A 27,751-nucleotide genomic window follows, 5' to 3' on the forward strand; every position below is an offset into this window, starting at 1 on the left:
GAGTCCTTATCATGTTTAACACTAGTATTGCTCAGTGAGTCCTTATCATGTTTAACACTAGTATTGTTCAGTGAGTCCTTATCATGTTTAACACTAGTATTGTTCAGTGAGTCCTTATCATGTTTAACACTAGTATTGTTCAGTGAGGGAGTCCTTATCATGTTTAACACTAGTATTGTTCAGTGAGTCCTTATCATGTTTAACACTAGTATTGTTCAGTGAGTCCTTATCATGTTTAACACTAGTATTGCTCAGTGAGGGAGTCCTTATCATGTTTAACACTAGTATTGCTCAGTGAGGGAGTCCTTATCATGTTTAACACTAGTATTGTTCAGTGAGTCCTTATCATGTTTAACACTAGTATTGCTCAGTGAGGGAGTCCTTATCATGTTTATCACTAGTATTGCTCAGTGAGGGAGTCCTTATCATGTTTAACACTAGTATTGTTCAGTGAGGGAGTCCTTATCATGTTTAACACTAGTACTGTTCAGTGAGGGAGTCCTTATCATGTTTAACACTAGTATTGTTCACAGTGAGTCCTTATCATGTTTAACACTAGTATTGTTCAGTGAGTGAGTCCTTATCATGTTTAACACTAGTATTGTTCAGTGAGGGAGTCCTTATCATGTTTAACACTAGTATTGTTCAGTGAGGGAGTCCTTATCATGTTTAACACTAGTATTGTTCAGTGAGTCCTTATCATGTTTAACACTAGTATTGTTCAGTGAGGGAGTCCTTATCATGTTTAACACTAGTATTGTTCAGTGAGGGAGTCCTTATCATGTTTAACACCAGTATTGTTCAGTGAGTGAGTCCTTATCATGTTTAACACTAGTATTGTTCAGTGAGTCCTTATCATGTTTAACACTAGTATTGTTCAGTGAGTGAGTCCTTATCATGTTTAACACTAGTATTGTTCAGTGAGGGAGTCCTTATCATGTTTAACACTAGTATTGTTCAGTGAGGGAGTCCTTATCATGTTTAACACTAGTATTGTTCAGTGAGTCCTTATCATGTTTAACACTAGTATTGTTCAGTGAGTCCTTATCATGTTTAACACTAGTATTGTTCAGTGAGGGAGTCCTTATCATGTTTAACACTAGTATTGTTCAGTGAGTCCTTATCATGTTTAACACTAGTATTGTTCAGTGAGTCCTTATCATGTTTAACACTAGTATTGTTCAGTGAGGGAGTCCTTATCATGTTTAACACTAGTATTGCTCAGTGAGTCCTTATCATGTTTAACACTAGTATTGTTCAGTGAGGGAGTCCTTATCATGTTTAACACTAGTATTGTTCAGTGAGTCCTTATCATGTTTAACACTAGTATTGTTCAGTGAGTCCTTATCATGTTTAACACTAGTATTGTTCAGTGAGGGAGTCCTTATCATGTTTAACACTAGTATTGCTCAGTGAGTCCTTATCATGTTTAACACTAGTATTGCTCAGTGAGGGAGTCCTTATCATGTTTAACACTAGTATTGTTCAGTGTGTCCTTATCATGTTTAACACTAGTATTGTTCACAGTGAGGGAGTCCTTATCATGTTTAACACTAGTATTGTTCAGTGAGTCCTTATCATGTTTAACACTAGTATTGTTCACAGTGAGTCCTTATCATGTTTAACACTAGTATTGTTCACAGTGAGTCCTTATCATGTTTAACACTAGTATTGTTCAGTGAGTCCTATCATGTTTAACACTAGTATTGTTCAGTGAGGGAGTCCTTATCATGTTTAACGCTAGTATTGTTCGGTCGACGCGGGCACGTGCCTGAGTCTCACAGTACTGTAACCAGCCACTACCCAAACGCGCTACTTTGTTTCAGCCAGAGCCTGCAAAGCCACGATTCCGCTTTTTGCCGCCTTCTGAGAGCCCATGTGAGCCGTAGGAAGTGTCACGTTATAGCAGAGATCCTTTGTAATGGATAGAGATGGCAAAGAAGTTCAAGAAATGGTCAGACAGGGTACTTCCTGTACAGAATCTTCTCAGGTTTTGGCCTGCCATAGGAGTTCTGTTATACTCACAGACACCATTCAAACAGTTTTAGAAACTTTAGGGTGTTTTCTATCCAAAGCCAATAATTATATGCATATTCTAGTTACTGGGCAGGAGTAGTAACCAGATTAAATCGGGTACGTTTTTTATCCAGCCGTGTCAATAATGCCCCCCTAGCCCTAACAGGCTAAATGACTAAAATGTAAAAAATGGAATGAATACTTTCCCCCCCCCCCCCCCCCAGCAGGATAATGCCACAAGGCTTGGATTGTCCCCAGGAACGGTTTCACCAACATGCCAGTGAATTCAGCGTACCTGCCAGTGACCTGCCCAGTCACCTGATCTCAACCCAAATCGATCACCTGTGGGATGAGATGGAACGAGCTTGTTCGGGAGTAGAGATCCACTACGGGCCAACTTGACAACCGTGGGAAGCATCGGAGTCGACGTGGGCCAGCGTTTCCTGGTGGAACGCTTTCTAATTGGTGTTTCCTGATGTGTTGTCCAATCAAGTCTCCTTTCTCAGTGAGGTGGGACGGTGATTTTTCAAAATGGGAATCAAATTGGTCCCCACAAGGATAGTAAAACAAACGTGTGTGTGCGTGTCCACGGTGGGTTGTGTGTTTCACATTCTGGGGCGATTCTAAAAAGAGGGGGGGAACCGCAGCTGGAGTGGAAGCAGCAAAATCGGAAACCAGATGTGGCTCTGGCCCGCAAAAATCTTGTTCTAGATCAAAACATCGTTCTGGAGGAGACCCAGAACCCAAGCTATAACCCACCAACCAACCCAGCAGAACCCAGAACCCAGGCTACCACCACCAACCAACCCAGCAGAACCCAGGCTACCACCACCAACCAACCCAGCAGAACCCAGCAGAACCCAGGCTACCACCACCAACCAACCAACCCAGCAGAACCCAGAACCCAGGCTATAACCCACCAACCAACCCAGCAGAACCCAGAACCCAGGCTATAACCCACCAACCAACCCAGCAGAACCCAGAGCCCAGGCTATAACCCACCAACCAACCCAGCAGAACCCAGAGCCCAGGCTACCACCACCCAACCAACCCAGAACCCAGGCTACCACCACCAACCAACCCAGCAGAACCCAGCAGAACCCAGGCTACCACCACCAACCAACCAACCCAGCAGAACCCAGAGCCCAGGCTATAACCCACCAACCAACCCAGCAGAACCCAGAACCCAGGCTATATCCCACCAACCAACCCAGCAGAACCCAGAGCCCAGGCTATAACCCACCAACCAACCCAGCAGAACCCAGAGCCCAGGCTACCACCACCCAACCAACCCAGAACCCAGGCTACCACCACCAACCAACCCAGCAGAACCCAGGCTACCACCACCAACCAACCCAGCAGAACCCAGAACCCAGGCTACCACCACCAACCAACCCAGCAGACCCTACCAAACTCTCTGGTAGGGCCCCCCTCTCTGGTAGGGCCCCCCACCCCTCACCCAGTCTTTCCCACACTGCCCCACTGAGCTACGGGGGGGGGGGCAATTGGGTTCAGATTAAAAGCAACAAACCCTAAGCTTATGTATTGGAACATATCGCACCATGATAATATGCTGTGTGAGGATGCCAACTGTAGAGAACAAAGGGTTGCTTTGAGACTAGTCATTTCCATATGGAAGTTCGAGACCCCATGGAGGGAAATTGGGTAGGACTCACATCGACCCCCACTCCCCTCCCTGCATTACATCTGTACCCATCACCACATGGCGCGAAAGACTCTAACTTCCCACAGTGGCTCAACTGTCAGCACCACGAAAAGTCAAGGAATTTTACGATCGGGTTTCTGGAGGTACCCCAAACTTTAAAACGTGGTACCAGGGGGGATTACAGCTGGGTCATGGTGTAGACTAGTCCTCATAGGAGGACCTCACTGCTGCTCTGGGCTCTGGGCTGATGAGGTACTGATCCAGCTGGGTCATGGTGTAGACTAGTCCTCATAGGAGGATCTCACTGCTGCTCTGGGCTGAGGTACTGATTACAGCTGGGTCATGGTGTAGACTAGTCCTCATAGGAGGACCTCACTGCTGCTCTGGGCTGAGGTACTGATTACAGCTGGGTCATGGTGTAGACTAGTCCTCATAGGAGGACCTCACTGCTGCTCTGGGCTGAGGTACTGATCACAGCTGGGTCATGGTGTAGACTAGTCCTCATAGGAGGACCTCACTGCTGCTCTGGGCTCTGGGCTGATGAGGTACTGATCCAGCTGGGTCATGGTGTAGACTAGTCCTCATAGGAGGACCTCACTGCTGCTCTGGGCTCTGGGCTGATGAGGTACTGATCCAGCTGGGTCATGGTGTAGACTAGTCCTCATAGGAGGACCTCACTGCTGCTCTGGGCTCTGGGCTGATGAGGTACTGATCCAGCTGGGTCATGGTGGAGACTAGTCCTCATAGGAGGACCTCACTGCTGCTCTGGGCTGAGGTACTGATCCAGCTGGGTCATGGTGTAGACTAGTCCTCATAGGAGGACCTCACTGCTGCTCTAGGCTCTGGGCTGAGGTACTGATCCAGCTGGGTCATGGTGTAGACTAGTCCTCATAGGAGGACCTCACTGCTGCTCTAGGCTCTGGGCTGAGGTACTGATCCAGCTGGGTCATGGTGGAGACTAGTCCTCATAGGAGGACCTCACTGCTGCTCTAGGCTCTGGGCTGATGAGGTACTGATCCAGCTGGGTCATGGTGGAGACTAGTCCTCATAGGAGGATCTCACTGCTGCTCTGGGCTGAGGTACTGATCCAGCTGGGTCATGGTGTAGACTAGTCCTCATAGGAGGACCTCACTGCTGCTCTGGGCTCTGGGCTGATGAGGTACTGATCCAGCTGGGTCATGGTGTAGACTAGTCCTCATAGGAGGACCTCACTGCTGCTCTGGGCTGAGGTACTGATCCAGCTGGGTCATGGTGTAGACTAGTCCTCATAGGAGGACCTCACTGCTGCTCTGGGCTGAGGTATGGATCCAGCTGGGTCATGGTGTAGACTAGTCCTCATAGGAGGACCTCACTGCTGCTCTGGGCTGAGGTACTGATTACAGCTGGGTCATGGTGGAGACTAGTCCTCATAGGAGGACCTCACTGCTGCTCTGGGCTGAGGTACTGATCACAGCTGGGTCATGGTGGAGACTAGTCCTCATAGGAGGACCTCACTGCTGCTCTGGGCTGAGGTACTGATCCAGCTGGGTCATGGTGTAGACTAGTCCTCATAGGAGGACCTCACTGCTGCTCCGGGCTCTGGGCTGATGAGGTACTGATCCAGCTGGGTCATGGTGTAGACTAGTCCTCATAGGAGGACCTCACTGCTGCTCCGGGCTCTGGGCTGATGAGGTACTGATCCAGCTGGGTCATGGTGGAGACTAGTCCTCATAGGAGGACCTCACTGCTGCTCTGGGCTGATGAGGTACTGATCCAGCTGGGTCATGGTGTAGACTAGTCCTCATAGGAGGACCTCACTGCTGCTCTGGGCTCTGGGCTGATGAGGTACTGATCCAGCTGGGTCATGGTGTAGACTAGTCCTCATAGGAGGACCTCACTGCTGCTCTGGGCTCTGGGCTGATGAGGTACTGATCCAGCTGGGTCATGGTGGAGACTAGTCCTCATAGGAGGACCTCACTGCTGCTCTGGGCTCTGGGCTGATGAGGTACTGATCCAGCTGGGTCATGGTGTAGACTAGTCCTCATAGGGAGGACCTCACTGCTGCTCTGGGCTCTGGGCTGATGAGGTACTGATCCAGCTGGGTCATGGTGTAGACTAGTCCTCATAGGAGGACCTCACTGCTGCTCTGGGCTCTGGGCTGATGAGGTACTGATCCAGCTGGGTCATGGTGTAGACTAGTCCTCATAGGAGGACCTCACTGCTGCTCTGGGCTCTGGGCTGATGAGGTACTGATCCAGCTGGGTCATGGTGTAGACTAGTCCTCATAGGAGGACCTCACTGCTGCTCTGGGCTCTGGGCTGATGAGGTACTGATCCAGCTGGGTCATGGTGTAGACTAGTCCTCATAGGAGGACCTCACTGCTGCTCTGGGCTCTGGGCTGAGGTATTGATTACAGCTGGGTCATGGTGTAGACTAGTCCTCATAGGAGGACCTCACTGCTGCTCTGGGCTCTGGGCTGATGTACTGATTAAGGAGAATCTACGGCGCCACAGCAACGTTTCTATGTTACCAACTTGGTAGCAGCTTCTAAGGAGAATCTACGGCGCCACAGCAACGTTTCTATGTTACCAACTTGGTAGCAGCTTCTAAGGAGAATCTACGGCGCCACAGCAACGTTTCTATGTTACCAACTTGGTAGCAGCTTCTAAGGAGAATCTACGGCGCCACAGCAAACAGAGATTCAGAATCTGTCCACCGGAGATTATGTTGAGCCAGAACCATTCCGATGCCCTTCAAACGTGTCCATCGATCGGGTAATAACTCCCTGGTCGTATGACTTCCCTTCTGGAAGGAGATAATGGTCCTGTGACGCTGCTGGGGGACGTGTGTGTGTGTGTGAGGCTGTTCATAGTGGTAGAGTGCCTGTGATGCTGCTAGAGGACGTGTGTGTGTGTCAGGCTGTTCATAGTGGTAGAGAGAGCGGTCGCTCCACACGGTGTGCAGCCGAACAGGGTCCCTGGAGCAGCCCCCCCGCAGACACACAGCTAGCTACCCACCCCTCCCCCCCTGCAGACACACGGCTAGCTACCCACCCCTCCACTACAGCCCCCCCTCCCCCCGCAGACCCACAGCTAGCTACCCACCCCTCCCCCTGCAGACACACGGCTAGCTACCCACCCCTCCACTACAGCCCCCCCTCCCCCCGCAGACACACGGCTACCCCTCCCCCCCCTGCAGACACACGGCTAGCTACCCACCCCTCCCCCGCAGACACACGGCAAACTCCCCCCCTTCAGACACACGGCTACCCCCCTCCCCCGCAGACACACGGCTACCCCCCCCTCCCCCGCAGAGACACGGCTACCCCTCCCCCCTGCAGACACACGGCTAGCTACCCACCCCTCCACACGGCTAGCTACCCACCCCTCCACTACAGCCCCCCCTCCCCCCGCAGACACACGGCTACCCCCCCTGCAGACACACGGCTAGCTACCCATCCCTCCACTACAGCCCCCCGCAGACACACGGCTACCCCCCCCACAGACACATGGCTAGCTACCCACCCCTCCACACAGCCCCCCCACAACACACCAGCTGATGGAACATGCCAACCCAGCGGAGGGCTGAACGTGACCCACATGAAGACGTTCTGAAAACACTCATCCATCCATCCACTCATCCATCCACTCATCCATCCACTCATCCATTCATCCATCCATCCATCCATCCATTCATCCATCCATCCATCCATCCATCCATCCACTCATCCATCCACTCATCCATTCATCCATCCATCCACTCATCCATTCATCCATCCAGCCATCCATTCATCCATCCATCCATTCATTCATTCATCCATCCATCCATCCATCCATCCATTCATCCATCCAGCCATCCATCCATCCACTCATTCATCCATCCATCCATCCATCCACTCATTCATCCATCCATCCATCCATTCATCCCTCCCTCCCTCCCTCCCTCCATCCATCATCCATCCATTCATTCATCCATCCACTCATTCATCCATCCATCCATCCATCCATTCATTCATCCACTCATCCATCCATCCCTCCATTCAGCCATCCAGCCATTCATCCATCCATCCATCCATTCATTCATCCACTCATTCATCCATCCATCCACTCATTCATCCATCCATTCATCCCTCCCTCCCTCCCTCCATCCATCATCCATCCATCCATCCACTCATCCATCCATCCCTCCATTCAGCCATCCAGCCATTCATCCATCCATCCATCCATTCATCCATCCATTCATTCATCCACTCATCCATCCCTCCCTCCCTCCCTCCCACCCACCCACCCACCCCTCCCTCCCTCCCTCCCTCCCTCCATCCATCCATCAATCCATTCATCCATCCATTCATCCCTCCCTCCATTCAGCCATCCATCCATCCATCCATCCGGTAGGGAAATAGACAGCGTGAAATACCTCTATCTTGTCCGTCTTGGCATCGCCCCAATAGATCATCCGGTCGGCGTAGTCCAGCGCCAGTCCGTTGGGCCAGCCCAGGGAGGTGTTGACCATCACTAGCCTCTCGGTCCCGTCCAGGTCGGCCCGCTCGATCTTAGGAACCTCGCCCCAGTCCGTCCAGTACATGTACCTGGAACGAACCAGAGAGGGGACAGAGGGACGACAGGACAGATGGACAGATATGAGACTTCAGGTTGGGGGTTAATGATGGAGCTCAGGACAGATATGAGTCTTCAGGTTGGGGGGTTAATGATGGAGCTCAGGACAGATATGAGTCTTCAGGTTGGGGGTTAATGATGGCGCTCAGGACAGATATGAGTCTTCAGGTTGGGGGTTAATGATGGAGCTCAGGACAGATGGACAGATATGAGTCTTCAGGTTGGGGGTTAATGATGGAGCTCAGGACAGATATGAGTCTTCAGGTTGGGGGTTAATGATGGAGCTCAGGACAGATATGAGTCTTCAGGTTGGGGGTTAATGATGGAGCTCAGGACAGATATGAGTCTTCAGGTTGGGGGTTAATGATGGAGCTCAGGACAGATATGAGACTTCAGGTTGGGGGTTAATGATGGAGCTCAGGACAGATATGAGTCTTCAGGTTGGGGGTTAATGATGGAGCTCAGGACAGATATGAGTCTTCAGGTTGGGGGTTAATGATGGAGCTCAGGACAGATATGAGTCTTCAGGTTGGGGGTTAATGATGGAGCTCAGGACAGATATGAGTCTTCAGGTTGGGGGTTAATGATGGAGCTCAGGACAGATATGAGTCTTCAGGTTGGGGGTTAATGATGGAGCTCAGGACAGATATGAGTCTTCAGGTTGGGGGTTAATGATGGAGCTCAGGACAGATGGACAGATATGAGTCTTCAGCTCAGACAGCAGTTACCCAGCGACAGGACCCAGTACGAGCCCTGGTTCAGGGTTAGTATAGAGACAGCAGTTACCCAGCGACAGGACCCAGTACGAGCCCTGGTTCAGGGTTAGTATAGGAGACAGCAGTTACCCAGCGACAGGACCCAGTACGAGCCCTGGTTCAGGGTTAGTATAGAGACAGCAGTTACCCAGCGACAGGACCCAGTACGAGCCCTGGTTCAGGGTTAGTATAGGAGACAGCAGTTACCCAGCGACAGGACCCAGTACGAGCCCTGGTTCAGGGTTAGTATAGAGACAGCAGTTACCCAGCGACAGGACCCAGTACGAGCCCTGGTTCAGGGTTAGTATAGGAGACAGCAGTTACCCAGCGACAGGATCCAGGGACGAGCCCTGGTTCAGGGTTAGTATAGGAGACAGCAGTTACCCAGCGACAGGATCCAGTACGAGCCCTGGTTCAGGGTTAGTATAGAGACAGCAGTTACCCAGCGACAGGACCCAGTACGAGCCCTGGTTCAGGGTTAGTATAGGAGACAGCAGTTACCCAGCGACAGGACCCAGTACGAGCCCTGGTTCAGGGTTAGTATAGAGACAGCAGTTACCCAGCGACAGGACCCAGTACGAGCCCTGGTTCAGGGTTAGTATAGGAGACAGCAGTTACCCAGCGACAGGATCCAGGACGAGCCCTGGTTCAGGGTTAGTATAGGAGACAGCAGTTACCCAGCGACAGGATCCAGTACGAGCCCTGGTTCAGGGTTAGTATAGAGACAGCAGTTACCCAGCGACAGGACCCAGTACGAGCCCTGGTTCAGGGTTAGTATAGGAGACAGCAGTTACCCAGCGACAGGACCCAGTACGAGCCCTGGTTCAGGGTTAGTATAGAGACAGCAGTTACCCAGCGACAGGACCCAGTACGAGCCCTGGTTCAGGGTTAGTATAGGAGACAGCAGTTACCCAGCGACAGGACCCAGTACGAGCCCTGGTTCAGGGTTAGTATAGAGACAGCAGTTACCCAGCGACAGGACCCAGTACGAGCCCTGGTTCAGGGTTAGTATAGGAGACAGCAGTTACCCAGCGACAGGACCCAGTACGAGCCCTGGTTCAGGGTTAGTATAGAGACAGCAGTTACCCAGCGACAGGACCCAGTACGAGCCCTGGTTCAGGGTTAGTATAGGAGACAGCAGTTACCCAGCGACAGGATCCAGGACGAGCCCTGGTTCAGGGTTAGTATAGGAGACAGCAGTTACCCAGCGACAGGATCCAGTACGAGCCCTGGTTCAGGGTTAGTATAGAGACAGCAGTTACCCAGCGACAGGACCCAGTACGAGCCCTGGTTCAGGGTTAGTATAGGAGACAGCAGTTACCCAGCGACAGGACCCAGTACGAGCCCTGGTTCAGGGTTAGTATAGAGACAGCAGTTACCCAGCGACAGGACCCAGTACGAGCCCTGGTTCAGGGTTAGTATAGGAGACAGCAGTTACCCAGCGACAGGATCCAGGACGAGCCCTGGTTCAGGGTTAGTATAGGAGACAGCAGTTACCCAGCGACAGGACCCAGTACGAGCCCTGGTTCAGGGTTAGTATAGGAGACAGCAGTTACCCAGCGACAGGACCCAGTACGAGCCCTGGTTCAGGGTTAGTATAGGAGACAGCAGTTACCCAGCGACAGGATCCAGTACGAGCCCTGGTTCAGGGTTAGTATAGGAGACAGCAGTTACCCAGCGACAGGATCCAGTACGAGCCCTGGTTCAGGGTTAGTATAGGAGACAGCAGTTACCCAGCGACAGGACCCAGTACGAGCCCTGGTTCAGGGTTAGTATAGGAGACAGCAGTTACCCAGCGACAGGACCCAGTACGAGCCCTGGTTCAGGGTTAGTATAGGAGACAGCAGTTACCCAGCGACAGGACCCAGTACGAGCCCTGGTTCAGGGTTAGTATAGAGACAGCAGTTACCCAGCGACAGGACCCAGTACGAGCCCTGGTTCAGGGGTTAGTATAGGAGACAGCAGTTACCCAGCGACAGGACCCAGTACGAGCCCTGGTTCAGGGTTAGTATAGGAGACAGCAGTTACCCAGCGACAGGACCCAGTACGAGCCCTGGTTCAGGGTTAGTATAGAGACAGCAGTTACCCAGCGACAGGACCCAGTACGAGCCCTGGTTCAGGGTTAGTATAGGAGACAGCAGTTACCCAGCGACAGGATCCAGGACGAGCCCTGGTTCAGGGTTAGTATAGGAGACAGCAGTTACCCAGCGACAGGACCCAGTACGAGCCCTGGTTCAGGGTTAGTATAGGAGACAGCAGTTACCCAGCGACAGGACCCAGTACGAGCCCTGGTTCAGGGTTAGTATAGGAGACAGCAGTTACCCAGCGACAGGATCCAGTACGAGCCCTGGTTCAGGGTTAGTATAGGAGACAGCAGTTACCCAGCGACAGGATCCAGTACGAGCCCTGGTTCAGGGTTAGTATAGGAGACAGCAGTTACCCAGCGACAGGACCCAGTACGAGCCCTGGTTCAGGGTTAGTATAGGAGACAGCAGTTACCCAGCGACAGGACCCAGTACGAGCCCTGGTTCAGGGTTAGTATAGGAGACAGCAGTTACCCAGCGACAGGACCCAGTACGAGCCCTGGTTCAGGGTTAGTATAGAGACAGCAGTTACCCAGCGACAGGACCCAGTACGAGCCCTGGTTCAGGGTTAGTATAGGAGACAGCAGTTACCCAGCGACAGGACCCAGTACGAGCCCTGGTTCAGGGTTAGTATAGAGACAGCAGTTACCCAGCGACAGGACCCAGTACGAGCCCTGGTTCAGGGTTAGTATAGAGTCAGCAGTTACCCAGCGACAGGACCCAGTACGAGCCCTGGTTCAGGGTTAGTATAGGAGACAGCAGTTACCCAGCGACAGGATCCAGGACGAGCCCTGGTTCAGGGTTAGTATAGGAGACAGCAGTTACCCAGCGACAGGACCCAGTACGAGCCCTGGTTCAGGGTTAGTATAGGAGACAGCAGTTACCCAGCGACAGGATCCAGTACGAGCCCTGGTTCAGGGTTAGTATAGGAGACAGCAGTTACCCAGCGACAGGATCCAGTACGAGCCCTGGTTCAGGGTTAGTATAGAGACAGTAGTTACCCAGCGACAGGACCCAGGACGAGCCCTGGTTCAGGGTTAGTATAGGAGACAGCAGTTACCCAGCGACAGGATCCAGTACGAGCCCTGGTTCAGGGTTAGTATAGAGACAGCAGTTACCCAGTACGAGCCCTGGTTCAGGGTTAGTATAGGAGACAGCAGTTACCCAGCGACAGGACCCAGTACGAGCCCTGGTTCAGGGTTAGTATAGGAGACAGCAGTTACCCAGCGACAGGATCCAGGACGAGCCCTGGTTCAGGGTTAGTATAGGAGACAGCAGTTACCCAGCGACAGGATCCAGGACGAGCCCTGGTTCAGGGGTTAGTATAGGAGACAGCAGTTACCCAGCGACAGGACCCAGTACGAGCCCTGGTTCAGGGTTAGTATAGGAGACAGCAGTTACCCAGCGACAGGATCCAGGACGAGCCCTGGTTCAGGGTTAGTATAGAGACAGCAGTTACCCAGCGACAGGATCCAGGACTAGCCCTGGTTCAGGGTTAGTATAGGAGACAGCAGTTACCCAGCGACAGGATCCAGTACGAGCCCTGGTTCAGGGTTAGTATAGGAGACAGCAGTTACCCAGCGACAGGATCCAGTGCGAGCCCTGGTTCAGGGTTAGTATAGGAGACAGCAGTTACCCAGCGACAGGATCCAGGACGAGCCCTGGTTCAGGGGTTAGTATAGGAGACAGCAGTTACCCAGCGACAGGATCCAGGACGATGGCTCGCGGTTCGTCCAGGTCCTCCGATATGAGGATCTTCCTCATGGTTCCGTTGAGTCGCGTGACCTCGATGCGGTCCGTTCCCGTGTCCGTCCAGTACAGGTTCCGGGCGATCCAGTCCACCGCGATGCCGTCGGGGTGGTTCACCTGAGAGAGAAGAGATCAGGTTAGAGTAGATCCACATGAATGTTGTTCTGGAAGAAGCTCTGCAGAGTTGGTCACTAACTGGCACTTCCTGCTGCTGTTACCAAATGTAGTAACTATCTGGCCCAGCCACTTCCTGCTGCTGTTACCAAATGTAGTAACTATCTGGCCCAGCCACTTCCTGCTGCTGTTACCAAATGTAGTAACTATCTGGCCCAGCTGTTAGTGATCTGCTGCTGCTGTTACCAAATGTAGTAACTATCTGGCCCGGCTGTTAGCGACCTGCTGCTGTTACCAAATGTAGTAACTATCTGGCCCAGCTGTTAGCGACCTGCTGCTGTTACCAAATGTAGTAACTATCTGGCCCAGCTGTTAGCGACCTGCTGCTGTTACCAAATGTAGTAACTATCTGGCCCAGCTGTTAGCGACCTGCTGCTGTTACCAAATGTAGTAACTATCTGGCCCAGCTGTTAGCGACCTGCTGCTGCTGTTACCAAATGTAGTAACTATCTGGCCCAGCTGTTAGCGACCTGCTGCTGCTGTTACCAAATGTAGTAACTATCTGGCCCAGCTGTTAGTGACCTGCTGCTGCTGTTACCAAATGTAGTAACTATCTGGCCCAGCTGTTAGCGACCTGCTGCTGCTGTTACCAAATGTAGTAACTATCTGGCCCAGCCACTTCCTGCTGCTGTTACCAAATGTAGTAACTATCTGGCCCAGCCACTTCCTGCTGCTGTTACCAAATGTAGTAACTATCTGGCCCAGCTGTTAGCGACCTGCTGCTGCTGTTACCAAATGTAGTAACTATCTGGCCCAGCACCTGTGAGGTGACGATGAACTGAGCGTCAGAGCCGTCCAGGTAGGACCTCCTGATGGCCCGGACCTCGTCGTCGGTCCAATAGACGTGTCCGTCCACCGGGTCGTAGTCGATGGCGATGGCGTGGCGGATGTCGTCCGTCTGGAGGATGACGTCGGTGAAGTCGGGCGTGTCCAGAGAAATGCGGCGCAGGTCAGTCCTCCGGGCCAGGAGGAGGAGCTGAGTGGCACCTGGAGGGGGAGAGAGATGGGAGAGGTGAGTCACCTGGAGGGGGGAGAGAGATGGGAGAGGTGAGTCACCTGGAGGGGGAGAGAGATGGGAGAGGTGAGTCACCTGGAGGGGGAGAGAGATGGGAGAGGTGAGTCACCTGGAGGGGGGAGAGAGATGGGAGAGGTGAGTCACCTGGAGGGGAGAGAGATGGGAGAGGTGAGTCACCTGGAGGGGAGAGAGATGGGAGAGGTGAGTCACCTGGAGGGGGAGAGAGATGGAGAGGTGAGTCACCTGGAGGGGAGAGAGATGGGAGAGGTGAGTCACCTGGAGGGGGGAGAGATGGGAGAGGTGAGTCACCTGGAGGGGGAGAGAGATGGGAGAGATGAGTCACCTGGAGGGGGAGAGAGATGGGAGAGATGAGTCACCTGGAGGGGGGAGAGAGATGGGAGAGGTGAGTCACCTGGAGGGGGGAGAGAGATGGGAGAGGTGAGTCACCTGGAGGGGGGGAGAGAGATGGGAGAGGTGAGTCACCTGGAGGGGGGAGAGAGATGGGAGAGGTGAGTCACCTGGAGGGGGGAGAGAGATGGGAGAGGTGAGTCACCTGGAGGGGGGGAGAGAGATGGGAGAGGTGAGTCACCTGGAGGGGGAGAGAGATGGGAGAGGTGAGTCATCTGGAGGGGGAGAGAGATGGGAGAGGTGAGTCACCTGGAGGGGGAGAGAGATGGGAGAGGTGAGTCATCTGGAGGGGGAGAGAGATGGGAGAGGTGAGTCACCTGGAGGGGGGAGAGAGATGGGAGAGGTGAGTGACCTGGAGGGGGGAGAGAGATGGGAGAGGTGAGTCACCTGGAGGGGGAGAGAGATGGGAGAGGTGAGTCACCTGGAGGGGGGAGAGAGATGGGAGAGATGAGTCACCTGGAGGGGGGAGAGAGATGGGAGAGGTGAGTCACCTGGAGGGGAGAGAGATGGGAGAGGTGAGTCAACTGGAGGGGAGAGAGATGGGAGAGGTGAGTCACCTGGAGGGGGGAGAGAGATGGGAGAGGTGAGTCACCTGGAGGGGGAGAGAGATGGGAGAGGTGAGTCATCTGGAGGGGGGAGAGAGATGGGAGAGGTGAGTCACCTGGAGGGGGGAGAGAGATGGGAGAGGTGAGTCACCTGGAGGGGGAGAGAGATGGGAGAGGTGGAGTCATCTGGAGGGGAGAGGTGAGTCACCTGGAGGGGGGAGAGAGATGGGAGAGGTGAGTCACCTGGATGGGGGAGAGAGATGGGAGAGGTGAGTCACCTGGAGGGGGGAGAGAGATGGGAGAGGGTCAGGGGAATACAGGAGGGGGAGAGAGAGAGAGGAGAGGATCAGGGGAATACAGGAGGGTGGAGGAGAGAGAGAGGAGAGGGGGAATACAGGAGGGGTGGAGGAGAGAGAGAGGAGAGGATCAGGGGAATACAGGAGGGGTGGAGGAGAGAGAGAGGAGAGGGTCAGGGGAATACAGGAGGGGTGGAGGAGAGAGAGAGAGGAGAGGGGGAATACAGGAGGGGTGGAGGAGAGAGAGAGGAGAGGGTCAGGGGAATACAGGAGGGGTGGAGGAGAGAGAGAGGAGAGGGGGAATACAGGAGGGTGGAGGAGGAGAGAGGAGAGGGTCAGGGGAATACAGGAGGGGTGGAGGAGAGAGAGAGAGAGAGGGGAATACAGGAGGGGTGGAGGAGAGAGAGAGGAGAGGGGGAATACAGGAGGGGGTGGAGGAGAGAGAGAGGAGAGGGTCAGGGGAATACAGGAGGGGTGGAGGAGAGAGAGAGGAGAGGGTCAGGGAATACAGGAGGGTGGAGGAGAGAGAGAGAGGAGAGGGGGAATACAGGAGGGGTGGAGGAGAGAGAGAGGAGAGGGTCAGGGAATACAGGAGGGGTGGAGGAGAGAGAGAGAGAGGGTCAGGGAATACAGGAGGGGTGGAGGAGAGAGAGAGAGGGAGGGGGAATACAGGAGGGGTGGAGGAGAGAGAGAGGAGAGGGGGAATACAGGAGGGTGGAGGAGAGAGAGAGGAGAGGGGGAATACAGGAGGGGTGGAGGAGAGAGAGAGGAGAGGATCAGGGGAATACAGGAGGGGTGGAGGAGAGAGAGAGAGAGAGGGGGAATACAGGAGGGGTGGAGGAGAGAGAGGAGAGGGTCAGGGGAATACAGGAGGGGTGGAGGAGAGAGAGAGAGGAGAGGGGAATACAGGAGGGGTGGAGGAGAGAGAGAGGAGAGGGTCAGGGGAATACAGGAGGGGTGGAGGAGAGAGGAGAGGAGAGGTGGGGAATACAGGAGGGGTGGAGGAGAGAGAGAGAGGAGAGGTCGGGGGAATACAGGAGGGGTGGAGGAGAGAGAGAGGAGAGGGTCAGGGAATACAGGAGGGGTGGAGGAGAGAGAGAGGAGGAGAGGGAATACAGGAGGGTGGAGGAGAGAGAGAGGAGAGGGGAATACAGGAGGGGTGGAGGAGAGAGAGAGGAGAGGGGGGAATACAGGAGGGTGGAGGAGAGAGAGAGAGAGAGGGGAATACAGGAGGGGTGGAGGAGAGAGAGGAGAGGAGAGGGGGAATACAGGAGGGGTGGAGGAGAGAGAGAGGAGAGAGAGGGGAATACAGGAGGGGTGGAGGAGAGAGAGAGAGAGGGGGAATACAGGAGGGTGGAGGAGAGAGAGAGGAGAGGGGGGAATACAGGAGGGTGGAGGAGAGAAGAGAGGAGAGGGGAATACAGGAGGGGGTGGAGGAGAGAGAGAGGAGAGGGAGGGGAATACAGGAGGGGTGGAGGAGAGAGAGAGAGAAGGGGAATACAGGAGGGGTGGAGGAGAGAGAGAGGAGAGGGTCAGGGGAATACAGGAGGGGTGGAGGAGAGAGAGAGGAGAGGGTCGGGGAATACAGGAGGGTGGAGGAGAGAGAGAGAGAGGGTCAGGGGAATACAGGAGGGGTGGAGGAGAGAGAGAGAGAGGGTCGGGGAATACAGGAGGGGTGGAGGAGAGAGAGAGAGAGGAGGGGGAATACAGGAGGGGTGGAGGAGAGAGAGAGGAGAGGGGAATACAGGAGGGGTGGAGGAGAGAGAGAGGGAGAGGGGAATACAGGAGGGGTGGAGGAGAGAGAGAGGAGAGGGTCAGGGGAATACAGGAGGGGTGGAGGAGAGAGAGAGAGGAGAGGGGAATACAGGAGGGGTGGAGGAGAGAGAGAGGAGAGGGTCAGGGGAATACAGGAGGGGTGGAGGAGAGAGAGAGAGGAGAGGGAATACAGGAGGGGTGGAGGAGAGAGAGAGAGAGGGTCAGGGGAATACAGGAGGGGTGGAGGAGAGAGAGAGGAGAGGGTCAGGGAATACAGGAGGGGTGGAGGAGAGAGAGGAGAGGGTCAGGGAATACAGGAGGGGTGGAGGAGAGAGAGAGAGGAGAGGGTCAGGGAATACAGGAGGGGTGGAGGAGAGAGAGAGAGGAGAGGGTCGGGGAATACAGGAGGGGTGGAGGAGAGAGAGAGAGAGAGGGTGGGGAATACAGGAGGGGTGGAGGAGAGAGAGAGGAGGGGGAATACAGGAGGGGTGGAGGAGAGAGAGAGGAGAGGGTCAGGGGAATACAGGAGGGGTGGAGGAGAGAGAGAGGAGAGGGGAATACAGGAGGGTGGAGGAGAGAGAGAGGAGAGGGTCAGGGGAATACAGGAGGGGTGGAGGAGAGAGAGAGGAGAGGGGAATACAGGAGGGGTGGAGGAGAGAGAGAGGAGAGGGGGAATACAGGAGGGGTGGAGGAGAGAGAGAGAGGAGGGGAATACAGGAGGGGTGGAGGAGAGAGAGAGGAGAGGGGGAATACAGGAGGGGTGGAGGAGAGAGAGAGGAGAGGGGGAATACAGGAGGGGTGGAGGAGAGAGAGAGGAGAGGGTCAGGGAATACAGGAGGGGTGGAGGAGAGAGAGAGGAGAGGGTGGGAATACAGGAGGGGTGGAGGAGAGAGAGAGAGGAGAGGGGGGGAATACAGGAGGGTGGAGGAGAGAGAGAGGAGAGGGTCAGGGAATACAGGAGGGGTGGAGGAGAGAGAGAGAGAGGGGGAATACAGGAGGGGTGGAGGAGAGAGAGAGGAGAGGGTCAGGGGAATACAGGAGGGGTGGAGGAGAGAGAGAGAGAGGTGGGGAATACAGGAGGGGTGGAGGAGAGAGAGAGAGGAGAGGGGAATACAGGAGGGGTGGAGGAGAGAGAGAGAGGAGGGTCAGGGGAATACAGGAGGGGTGGAGGAGAGAGAGAGGAGAGGGTCAGGGAATACAGGAGGGTGGAGGAGAGAGAGAGAGGAGAGGGGGAATACAGGAGGGGTGGAGGAGAGAGAGAGGAGAGGGCGGGAATACAGGAGGGGTGGAGGAGAGAGAGAGGAGAGGGTCAGGGGAATACAGGAGGGGTGGAGGAGAGAGAGAGGAGAGGGGGAATACAGGAGGGGTGGAGGAGAGAGAGAGGAGAGGGGGAATACAGGAGGGGTGGAGGAGAGAGAGAGGAGAGGGGGAATACAGGAGGGTGGAGGAGAGAGAGAGAGGAGAGGGAATACAGGAGGGGTGGAGGAGAGAGAGAGAGAGGAGGGGAATACAGGAGGGGTGGAGGAGAGAGAGAGGAGAGGGTCGGGGAATACAGGAGGGTGGAGGAGAGAGAGGAGAGAGAGGGGGAATACAGGAGGGGTGGAGGAGAGAGAGAGGAGAGGGTCAGGGGAATACAGGAGGGGTGGAGGAGAGAGAGAGGAGAGGGTCAGGGGAATACAGGAGGGGTGGAGGAGAGAGAGAGGAGAGGGTCGGGGAATACAGGAGGGGTGGAGGAGAGAGAGAGAGGAGAGGGGAATACAGGAGGGGTGGAGGGAGAGAGAGAGGAGAGAGGGGAATACAGGAGGGGTGGAGGAGAGAGAGAGGAGAGAGGGGAATACAGGAGGGGTGGAGGAGAGAGAGGAGAGGGGGAATACAGGAGGGGTGGAGGAGAGAGAGAGGAGAGTCGGGGAATACAGGAGGGGTGGAGAGAGAGAGAGGAGAGGGGAATACAGGAGGGGTGGAGGAGAGAGAGAGGAGGGGGAATACAGGAGGGGTGGAGGAGAGAGAGAGGAGAGGGTCAGGGGAATACAGGAGGGGTGGAGGAGAGAGAGAGGAGAGGGGCAGGGGAATACAGGAGGGGTGGAGGAGAGAGAGAGGAGAGGGTCAGGGGGAATACAGGAGGGGTGGAGGAGAGAGAGAGGAGAGGGGGAATACAGGAGGGGTGGAGGAGAGAGAGGAGAGGGTCAGGGAATACAGGAGGGGTGGAGGAGAGAGAGAGGAGAGGGTCAGGGGAATACAGGAGGGTGGAGGAGAGAGAGAGGAGAGGGTCGGGGAATACAGGAGGGGTGGAGGAGAGAGAGAGAGGAGAGGGTCAGGGGAATACAGGAGGGGTGGAGGAGAGAGAGAGGAGAGGGGAATACAGGAGGGGTGGAGGAGAGAGAGAGGAGAGGGTCAGGGAATACAGGAGGGGTGGAGGAGAGAGAGGAGAGGGTCAGGGGAATACAGGAGGGGTGGAGGAGAGAGAGAGGAGGGGTCAGGGAATACAGGAGGGGTGGAGGAGAGAGAGAGGAGAGGGTCAGGGGAATACAGGAGGGGTGGAGAGAGAGAGAGGAGAGGGGGAATACAGGAGGGGTGGAGGAGAGAGAGAGGAGAGGGTCGGGGAATACAGGAGGGGTGGAGGAGAGAGAGAGGAGAGGGTCAGGGGAATACAGGAGGGGTGGAGGAGAGAGAGAGGAGAGGGTCGGGGGAATACAGGAGGGGTGGAGGAGAGAGAGAGAGAGAGGGGGAATACAGGAGGGGTGGAGGAGAGAGAGAGAGGAGAGGGTCAGGAGGAGGAGGAGGAGGAGAGAGAGAGAGAGGGGGGAATACAGGAGGGGTGGAGGAGAGAGAGAGAGAGGGTCAGGGGAATACAGGAGGGGGTGGAGGAGAGAGAGAGAGGGGGGAATACAAGGGGAGAGAGAGGAGAGGGTCAGGGGAATACAGGAGGGGTGGAGGAGAGAGAGAGGAGAGGGTCAGGGGAATACAGGAGGGGTGGAGGAGAGAGAGAGAGGAGAGGGGGAATACAGGAGGGGTGGAGGAGAGAGAGGAGAGGGTCAGGGGAATACAGGAGGGGTGGAGGAGAGAGAGAGGAGAGGGTCAGGGGAATACAGGAGGGGTGGAGGAGAGAGAGAGGAGAGGGGAATACAGGAGGGGTGGAGGAGAGAGAGAGAGAGGGTCAGGGGAATACAGGAGGGGTGGAGGAGAGAGAGAGGAGGGGTCAGGGGAATACAGGAGGGGTGGAGGAGAGAGAGAGAGGAGAGGGGGAATACAGGAGGGGTGGAGGAGAGAGAGAGGAGAGGGTCAGGGGAATACAGGAGGGGTGGAGGAGAGAGAGAGGAGAGGGGAATACAGGAGGGGTGGAGGAGAGAGAGAGGAGAGTGGGAATACAGGAGGGGTGGAGGAGAGAGAGAGGAGAGGGGAATACAGGAGGGGTGGAGGAGAGAGAGAGGAGAGGGGAATACAGGAGGGGTGGAGGAGAGAGAGAGGAGAGCAGGGGGAATACAGGAGGGGTGGAGGAGAGAGAGAGGAGAGGGTCAGGGAATACAGGAGGGGTGGAGGAGAGAGAGAGGAGAGGGGGAATACAGGAGGGGTGGAGGAGAGAGAGAGAGGGGCAGGGGAATACAGGAGGGGTGGAGGAGAGAGAGAGAGGAGAGTGTCTGTGGGTGCAGGTCTCACCATCTCTGCAGGTCTTTCCGTCCTCTAGCAGCTGGACCCCGGTGGGACAGGCACACTGGTAGTAGGGTGTGATGGGAGACAGGAGACAGAGATGGGAGCAGTCTCCGTTCCTCACGGAGCACGGAGAAGACACTGTCCAGGAAGGAGACAACACGCTGTCAGAGGAAACCGTTCTACATTATAAAACACACCATTCATTCATTATCACTTGCGTCCCAAATGGCACCCTATTCCCCCATTTAGTACACTACATGACCAGAGTAGACATTATCCTCTGGAGAGAACACTACATGACCAGACATTATCTCTGGAGAGAACACTACATGACCAGACATTATCTCTGGAGAGAACACTACATGACCAGACATTATCTCTGGAGAGAACACTACATGACCAGACATTATCTCTGGAGAGAACACTACATGACCAGACATTATCCTCTGGAGAGTACACTACATGACCAGACATTATCTCTGGAGAGAACACTACATGACCAGACATTATCTCTGAAGAGAACACTACATGACCAGACATTATCTCTAGAGAGAACACTACATGACCAGACATTATCTCTGGAGAGAACACTACATGACCAGACATTATCTCTGGAGAGAACACTACATGACCAGACATTATCTCTGGAGAGAACACTACATGACCAGACATTATCTCTGGAGAATACACTACATGACCAGACATTATCTCTGGAGAGAACACTACATGACCAGACATTATCTCTGGAGAGAACACTACATGACCAGACATTATCTCTGGAGAGAACACTACATGACCAGACATTATCTCTGGAGAGAACACTACATGACCAGACATTATCTCTGGAGAGTACACTACATGACCAGACATTATCTCTGGAGAGAACACTACATGACCAGACATTATCTCTGGAGAGAACACTACATGACCAGTCATTATCTCTGGAGAGAACACTACATGACCAGACATTATCTCTGGAGAGTACACTACATGACCAGTCATTATCTCTGGAGAGATCACTACATGACCAGACATTATCTCTGGAGAGAACACTACATGACCAGACATTATCTCTGGAGAGAACACTACATGACCAGACATTATCTCTGGAGAGAACACTACATGACCAGACATTATCTCTGGAGAATACACTACATGACCAGACATTATCTCTGGAGAGAACACTACATGACCAGACATTATCTCTGGAGAGAACACTACATGACCAGACATTATCTCTGGAGAGAACACTACATGACCAGACATTATCTCTGGAGAGAACACTACATGACCAGACATTATCTCTGGAGAGAACACTACACTACATGACCAGACATTATCTCTGGAGAGAACACTACATGACCAGACATTATCTCTGGAGAGAACACTACATGACCAGACATTATCTCTGGAGAGAACACTACATGACCAGACATTATCTCTGGAGAGAACACTACATGACCAGACATTATCTCTGGAGAGAACACTACACTACATGACCAGACATTATCTCTGGAGAGAACACTACACTACATGACCAGACATTATCTCTGGAGAGAACACTACATGACCAGACATTATCTCTGGAGAGAACACTACATGACCAGACATTATCTCTGGAGAGAACACTACATGACCAGACATTATCTCTGGAGAGAACACTACATGACCAGACATTATCTCTGGAGAGAACACTACACTACATGACCAGACATTATCTCTGGAGAGAACACTACACTACATGACCAAAAGTATGTGGACACCTGCTGGTCCATCATCTCATTCCATAAATCATGGGCATTAATATGGAGTTGGTCCCCCCCTCTTTGCTGCTATAACAGCCTCCACTCTTCTGGGAAGGCTTTCCACTAGATGTGTCACTGAGGTCCATGTGTCGCTAAGATCACTGTGAGGTCACTGTGAGGTCACTGTGAGGTCCATGTGTTGCTAAGGTCACTGAGGTCACTGTGAGGTCACTGTGTCGCTAAGGTCACTGTGAGGTCCATGTGTCGCTAAGGTCACTGTGAGGTCACTGTGAGGTCACTGTGAGGTCCATGTGTCGGTCAGGTCACTGTGAGGTCCATGTGTCGCTAAGGTCACTGTGAGGTCACTGTGAGGTCACTGTGAGGTCCATGTGTTGCTAAGGTCACTGAGGTCACTGTGAGGTCACTGTGTCGCTAAGGTCACTGTGAGGTCCATGTGTCGCTAAGGTCACTGTGAGGTCACTGTGAGGTCCATGTGTCGCTAAGGTCACTGTGAGGTCCATGTGTCGCTAAGGTCACTGTGAGGTCACTGTGAGGTCACTGTGAGGTCCATGTGTCGCTAAGGTCACTGTGAGGTCCATGTGTCGCTAAGGTCACTGTGAGGTCACTGTGAGGTCACTGTGAGGTCACTGTGAGGTCCATGTGTCGCTAAGGTCACTGTGAGGTCTATCTGCACTGTGACAAATTATCTGAATTAAACCTCAGACTACAGGGATTCTATTGTCCTAGACCTAGCTAGCCGATCATAGATCTATTGTCCTAGACCTAGCTAACAGATCATAGATCTATTGTCCTAGACCTAGCTAAAAGATCATAGATCTATTGTCCTTAGACCAAGCTAGCCGATCATAGATCTATTACCCTAGACCTAGCTAGCCGATCATAGATCTATTGTCCTAGACCTAGCTAACAGATCTATTGTCCTAGACCTAACTAACAGATCATAGATCTATTGTCCTAGACCTAGCTAAAAGATCATAGATCTATTGTCCTTAGACCTAGCTAGCCGATCATAGATATATTACCCTAGACCTAGCTAGCCGATCATAGATCTATTGTCCTAGACCTAGCAAGCAGATCATAGATCAATTGTCCTAGACCTAGCTAGCCGATCATAGATCTATTGTCCTAGACCTAGCTAGCTGATCATAGATCTATTGTCCTAGACCAAGCTAACAGATCATATATCTATTGTCCTAGACCTAGCTAGCCGATCATAGATCTACTGTCCTAGACCGAGCTAACAGATCTATTGTCCTAGACCTAGCTAACAGATCATAGATCTATTGTCCTAGACCTAGCTAACAGATCATAGATCTATTGTCCTAGACCTAGCTAACAGATCATAGATCTATTGTCCTAGACCTAGCTAACAGATCATAGATCTATTGCCCTAAACCTAGATAGCCGATCATAGATCTATTGTCCTAGACCTAGCTAGCCGATCATAGATCTATTGTCCTAGACCTAGCTAACAGATCATAGATCTATTGTCCTAGACCTAGCTTACAGATCATATATCTATTGTCCTAGACCTAGCTAACAGATCTATTGTCCTAGACCTAGCTAGCCGATCATAGATCTACTGTCCTAGACCTAGCTAACAGATCATAGATCTATTGTCCTAGACCTAACAGATCATAGATCTATTGTCCTAGACCTAGCTAACAGATCTATTGTCCTAGACCTAGCTAACAGATCATAGATCTATTGTCCTAGAACCTAGCTAACAGATCATAGATCTATTGTCCTAGACCTAGCTAACAGATCATAGATCTATTGTCCTAAACCTAGATAGCACGATCATAGATCTATTGTCCTAGACCTAGCTAGCCGATCATAGATCTATTGTCCTAGACCTAGCTAACAGATCATAGATCTATTGTCCTAGACCTAGCTAACAGATCATATATCTATTGTCCTAGACCTAGCTAACAGATCTATTGTCCTAGACCTAGCTAGCCGATCATAGATCTACTGTCCTAGACCTAGCTAGCCGATCATAGATCTACTGTCCTAGACCTAGCTAGCTGATCATAGATCTATTGTCCTAGACCAAGCTAACAGATCATATATCTATTGTCCTAGACCTAGCTAGCCGATCATAGATCTACTGTCCTAGACCGAGCTAACAGATCTATTGTCCTAGACCTAGCTAACAGATCATAGATCTATTGTCCTAGACCTAGCTAACAGATCATAGATCTATTGTCCTAGACCTAGCTAACAGATCATAGATCTATTGTCCTAGACCTAGCTAACAGATCATAGATCTATTGCCCTAAACCTAGATAGCCGATCATAGATCTATTGTCCTAGACCTAGCTAGCCGATCATAGATCTATTGTCCTAGACCTAGCTAACAGATCATAGATCTATTGTCCTAGACCTAGCTTACAGATCATATATCTATTGTCCTAGACCTAGCTAACAGATCTATTGTCCTAGACCTAGCTAGCCGATCATAGATCTACTGTCCTAGACCTAGCTAACAGATCATAGATCTATTGTCCTAGACCTAACAGATCATAGATCTATTGTCCTAGACCTAGCTAACAGATCTATTGTCCTAGACCTAGCTAACAGATCATAGATCTATTGTCCTAGACCTAGCTAACAGATCATAGATCTATTGTCCTAGACCTAGCTAACAGATCATAGATCTATTGTCCTAGACCTAGCTAACAGATCATAGATCTATTGCCCTAAACCTAGATAGCCGATCATAGATCTATTGTCCTAGACCTAGCTAGCCGATCATAGATCTATTGTCCTAGACCTAGCTAACAGATCATAGATCTATTGTCCTAGACCTAGCTAACAGATCATATATCTATTGTCCTAGACCTAGCTAACAGATCTATTGTCCTAGACCTAGCTAGCCGATCATAGATCTACTGTCCTAGACCTAGCTAGCCGATCATAGATCTACTGTCCTAGACCTAGCTAACAGATCATAGATCTATTGTCCTAGACCTAACAGATCATAGATCTATTGTCCTTAGACATAGCTAGCCGATCATAGATCTACTGTCCTAGACCTAGCTAACAGATCATAGATCTATTGTCCTTAGACATAGCTAGCCGATCATAGATATACTGTCCTAGACCTAGCTAACATATCTATTGTCCTAGACCTAACAGATCATAGATCTATTGTCCTAGACCTAACAGATCATAGATCTATTGTCCTAGACCTAACAGATCATAGATCTATTGTCCTAGACCTAGCTAACAGATCATAGATCTATTGTCCTAGACCTAGCTAACAGATCTATTGTCCTAGACCTAACAGATCATAGATCTATTGTCCTTAGACATAGCTAGCCGATCATAGATCTACTGTCCTTAGACATAGCTAGCCGATCACAGAGAGGAGGGGCCCTGATCATTCTATATTCTGATTGGGAGAGGAGCCAGGTCATTCACGGTGAGTGGGGACCAGCGATTGGCTGTGTGTTCTCACGTAGAGGTTGTCTCGTCTGGCTGTAGACGTGTATGTCCATGGGAGAGAAGATGTCCGAGTGGACCTTCCTCCGATCTTCTCCGGTCTCCTTCTGACACGAGTGGATGGAATGAGTGTTCCAGTCGGTCCAGAACAGAGTCTCCTCGTACAGCGTCAGAGCGAAGGGGTGAGGGAGGTCTCCTTCACCACCACCTCCCTGGAGAGACAGAGAGACAGAGACACTAGTTTAGTACTGTGGTAGGAGTAGTCCTCCCTGGAGAGACAGAGAGACAGAGACACTAGTTTAGTACTGTGGTAGGAGTAGTCCTCCCTGGAGAGACAGAGACACTAGTTTAGTACTGTGGTAGGAGTAGTCCTCCCTGGAGAGACAGAGAGACAGAGACACTAGTTTAGTACTGTGGTAGGAGTAGTCCTCCCTGGAGAGACAGAGACACTAGTTTAGTACTGTGGTAGGAGTAGTCCTCCCTGGAGAGACAGAGACACTAGTTTAGTACTGTGGTAGGAGTAGTCCTCCCTGGAGAGACAGAGAGACAGAGACACTAGTTTAGTACTGTGGTAGGAGTAGTCCTCCCTGGAGAGACAGAGACACTAGTTTAGTACTGTGGTAGGAGTAGTCCTCCCTGGAGAGACAGACACTAGTTTAGTACTGTGGTAGGAGTAGTCCTCCCTGGAGAGACAGAGAGACAGAGACACTAGTTTAGTACTGTGGTAGGAGTAGTCCTCCCTGGAGAGACAGAGACACTAGTTTAGTACTGTGGTAGGAGTAGTCCTCCCTGGAGAGACAGAGACACTAGTTTAGTACTGTGGTAGGAGTAGTCCTCCCTGGAGAGACAGAGACACTAGTTTAGTACTGTGGTAGGAGTAGTCCTCCCTGGAGAGACAGAGACACTAGTTTAGTACTGTGGTAGGAGTAGTCCTCCCTGGAGAGACAGAGAGACAGAGACACTAGTTTAGTACTGTGGTAGGAGTAGTCCTCCCTGGAGAGACAGAGAGACAGAGACACTAGTTTAGTACTGTGGTAGGAGTAGTCCTCCCTGGAGAGACAGAGAGACAGAGACACTAGTTTAGTACTGTGGTAGGAGTAGTCCTCCCTGGAGAGACAGAGACACTAGTTTAGTACTGTGGTAGGAGTAGTCCTCCCTGGAGAGACAGAGAGACAGAGACACTAGTTTAGTACTGTGGTAGGAGTAGTCCTCCCTGGAGAGACAGAGACACTAGTTTAGTACTGTGGTAGGAGTAGTCCTCCCTGGAGAGACAGAGACACTAGTTTAGTCCTGTGGTAGGAGTAGTCCTCCCTGGAGAGACAGAGACACTAGTTTAGTACTGTGGTAGGAGTAGTCCTCCCTGGAGAGACAGAGACACTAGTTTAGTACTGTGGTAGGAGTAGTCCTCCCTGGAGAGACAGAGACACTAGTTTAGTACTGTGGTAGGAGTAGTCCTCCCTGGAGAGACAGAGAGACAGAGACACTAGTTTAGTACTGTGGTAGGAGTAGTCCTCCCTGGAGAGACAGAGAGACAGAGACACTAGTTTAGTACTGTGGTAGGAGTAGTCCTCCCTGGAGAGACAGAGAGACAGAGACACTAGTTTAGTACTGTGGTAGGAGTAGTCCTCCCTGGAGAGACAGAGAGACAGAGACACTAGTTTAGTACTGTGGTAGGAGTAGTCCTCCCTGGAGAGACAGAGAGACAGAGACACTAGTTTAGTACTGTGGTAGGAGTAGTCCTCCCTGGAGAGACAGACACTAGTTTAGTACTGTGGTAGGAGTAGTCCTCCCTGGAGAGACAGAGACACTAGTTTAGTACTGTGGTAGGAGTA

General features: G+C 52.3%; 1 pseudogene; it reads right to left on the reverse strand.

Annotated features, from left to right (window-relative positions):
* The window catches only part of LOC123736413 (low-density lipoprotein receptor-related protein 6-like), a 59,626-nt pseudogene that overhangs the window by 13,915 nt on the left and 17,960 nt on the right, over positions 1-27,751 (reverse strand).

This window comes from Salmo salar, unplaced genomic scaffold, assembly GCF_905237065.1.
Source record: "Salmo salar unplaced genomic scaffold, Ssal_v3.1, whole genome shotgun sequence".
Lineage (NCBI taxonomy): Eukaryota > Metazoa > Chordata > Actinopteri > Salmoniformes > Salmonidae > Salmo > Salmo salar.